This window comes from Myotis davidii, unplaced genomic scaffold, assembly GCF_000327345.1.
Source record: "Myotis davidii unplaced genomic scaffold, ASM32734v1 scaffold149, whole genome shotgun sequence".
Classification (NCBI taxonomy): domain Eukaryota; kingdom Metazoa; phylum Chordata; class Mammalia; order Chiroptera; family Vespertilionidae; genus Myotis; species Myotis davidii.
Genome location: NW_006352194.1, coordinates 99,821 through 102,920, shown reverse-complemented (window position 1 = coordinate 102,920; position 3,100 = coordinate 99,821). Strand labels below are relative to the sequence as shown.

At 51.5% G+C, this 3,100-nt stretch overlaps 1 protein-coding gene across 1 annotated transcript in view; it reads left to right on the top strand.

Annotated features, from left to right (window-relative positions):
* The first annotated feature begins 590 nt into the window (after positions 1 to 590).
* PHACTR4 (phosphatase and actin regulator 4) overlaps positions 591 to 3,100 on the top strand; it is a 75,125-nt gene continuing 72,615 nt past the window's right edge. The window contains exon 1 of the mRNA XM_006777629.2: positions 591 to 846. The gene's annotated coding sequence lies outside the window, so the exon portion shown is untranslated. The remainder of the gene's footprint in view (positions 847 to 3,100) is intronic.

Here is a 3,100-nt window from a genome sequence, read left to right as displayed (position 1 = left end):
ATATAAATCTTTGTTTTACTATGGTTGCAAATATCAAAAAATGTCTATATGTGACACGGCACCAGAGTTAAGTTAGGGTTTTTGAAAATGCTGACACGCTGAGCTCAAAAGGCTCGCCGTCCCTGCGAGGTTTCCCTGCCTTGCTTTCTCCTGGAGCCTGAAACTAGTGAGTTCTGGAGAGCGATGTTGGTGGCTTCCGCCAAGTGATGGTAACGGAGACAATGGGAAGGAACTGAGATATTTGCGATGCGGGAATAACTGGATTTAACGGGCTGAAGGCATTAAGAATGAGCTTCTTCCTTATGCACAAACCTGAGGAAACTTGCGTCTAAATTTTTTGCACTTCAAATCGGCCGTGAATAGTTTTTGTCTTTTCTTTTGGGGAGATTATACTTGAAATTGGGCCGCACAGTTTTCTCAAACAGAACACTTACATCAGCTGCCACCTTAGGCACTGCCTGGAGCTCAGTATACTGAACTCTGTTCTTCCAAGTCCATAGACCTTTGTCCCCCTCAATACCAGGAAAAGTGCCCAAATTCTTTTCCACGCGGGGCTCCAGTGGGCGGCGCATGCCCAGAGAGGCCGCGTGGGGCGACCGCCCGGAGAGCAAACAGCGAGACGTTTCCGCCATTTTGTCGGCCCCAACAGAGCTGGCCGGGGGGCTGGAGACTACAAGTTCCGTGAGCCCCCGCGGCGACACTCCCTACCCCCTCACTGTCCGGCCTGCTCCCTCTCTCCCCCCTCCCGGGGGCCGCAGGCTCTGGCAGCCGCTGGCGGCCGGTGGGCCAAGTAGGATTTCCGGGGGAAACTACTGTGGAGGCTGAGGAGGCGGCGGGGCGACCCCGGTGAGTTCAACGAGCAAGGAAAAGTGAGCGGGAAGTGCCCGGGGTCCGGCTGCGGCCGCTCCTTAGGCTCGGGTCGCCTTCTTGGTTCCGCCAGGGGGTCGCGGTCCGGGGGAGGGACAGGGCTCGGGCCGCGGTCGCCGCGGGCGGCGGACGGGACGGGCTGGGGCCGCCGCCTCCTCCTGCGCCCTCCCTCCCACAACGGTCCGGCGGGACTGCTCCGCCTGCTGAGCGCCCCGCGCGGGCTCTCCCTCCGCCCCAGGCGCCTTGGCGGAGCCCTTTGTCTGGGCTGCTTTGCGTCCCTTTGTGCCTGTGCCTGGAGTTGCCTCCTCGGGGGAGCCCCCGGGACCAGTCCCTGACGGGGACCGGCCCCTGGGGATCCGGTTACGGTAACCGGATCGGGTCAAAGTCCATTTTTCAAAACCGCCCGGCTTCGGACCTCTGCATCCCGGCTGCGCAGAGCGGAAGCTCGGGAACCGGGCGGAGGCGGACGGAGTTTCGGTGGAAAATCTCGGGGTGATTGTCTCGGTCTTAACCGTCAGCCCCGGGCGACCCAGGGCGCGGGTCTCCGGCACGTTTTCGGTCGGGGACTTGTCCTCTGGGAAAGAGATGAGCCCACTCCCGGGGAAACGGGGAAAGGTTAGGATGTGCAGCGATGTCTGTGTGGGGCGCCGCTGAGATCGGGGAACCGAAGCGCCGGTGCGGGTGGGCGCAGTGGCAGCGCCTCTCGAAACTCGGAGAGAAAGTGGTTTAAGCGGCGACCAGCCTTTCATTCATCGCGTGCGGAACCAGACCGCAGGACCTCAGCCCCAACATCTCCTATTTATTCTGCTTAAAATGACGAACGAAAACGTCCATTAATAGAAGGGCCTGCTTTATAGAGAAAACAAACTTAGTGGCTTCTAGAAAGCAAAAAAAAAAAAAAAGGACTATTTCACCAAATAAAAAGAATGAAGCCAGTTTGCTAGAGAAGCGGTAGTAAGTACTACAGTCCTTACTGCAACGCGTGAATCTTGTGGATTTGACCCAACTTTGTGAGGTAATGGTAACTATGTATGTCCGGTTGGAAGACTGAATTGCCGGAATTTAGCTTAAGATAACGCTTTATAACGCAGGTGTTCCTGTTGGAAAAGATTCAGTATTTCAAGTCGCTGAAATGAGGACAACCAGGACTGCTTTACAGGAATCAGGGAAGGTTATGGAAGTTATGTAGGTTAAATTCCCACGTTAGCCATGTAGGCAGACAAAGCCCTTTGTCCTTTATTATTTACATATCTCATGATGGAAGCTCATACTGGAAGTGATTTATTCTGAGATTCTCAGATTGTGTTAGTAATATTGTATAGGGATAGAGGTGTTTTGTTGTTGTTAATCCTCACCGGAGGATACTTTCCCATTGATTTTTAGGGAGCGTGGAAGAGAGAGGGAAAGACAGAGAGAAGCAGCATGGATGTGAGAGAAACACATCAATTGGTTGCCTCCTGCGCACACCGGGATGCGGGGAGGGTGGGGTGAGAGGAGCCTGTAACTGAGATACGTCCCCTTGACTGGAATGGAAGAAGGACTCTATGGTCTGCAGGCCCACGCGCTACCCACTGAGCAAACCGGCTAGGGCAGGGATAGAGGTCTTTAATACAGTTGTTCTTCAATTTTTAATCTAGCAATGAGTGGGGATTGGTTGTGTTTTCCTGGCTGTACTTTGAAGAAGCATCCACAGAATTGTTCTAGTAGTTAAAAAACTAAGGAACAGCTGTTACTATCTTATTGATTGATTTTCGAGAGAAAGAGGAAGGGGGAGAGAAGAGAGAGAAACATTGATTTATTGTTCCACTTATGCATTCATTGGTTGATTCTTGCATGTGCTCTGACGAGGATAGAACCAGTAGTAACCTTGGTTTATGGGGAGGACACACTAACCAATTGAGCTACCTGGGTAGGGCCTCATATACATTATGTGATTTCATTTTCACTATAATTCTGTGAGGTGGTTGTTCTCTCATGTTATGGCTGACTAATGTTAAATCTGCAGCCTCTACAATGTTCTGTGACTTGCCCAAGGTCACAGAGTGCAATAGGTAGGAAAGAGAGTAAACCATACTTCAAGCCCAGTGCTCTTTCCATTATCTCACACCTATTGCAGTTACACATCGTACCACCACCAGCACCTTGTGATTTACTGAAATTTAAATATTGGAGAAAATAATGAAAATATTTCCCAATCAGAGCAAGCTAATTTTTTTTTAATAAACATATATAT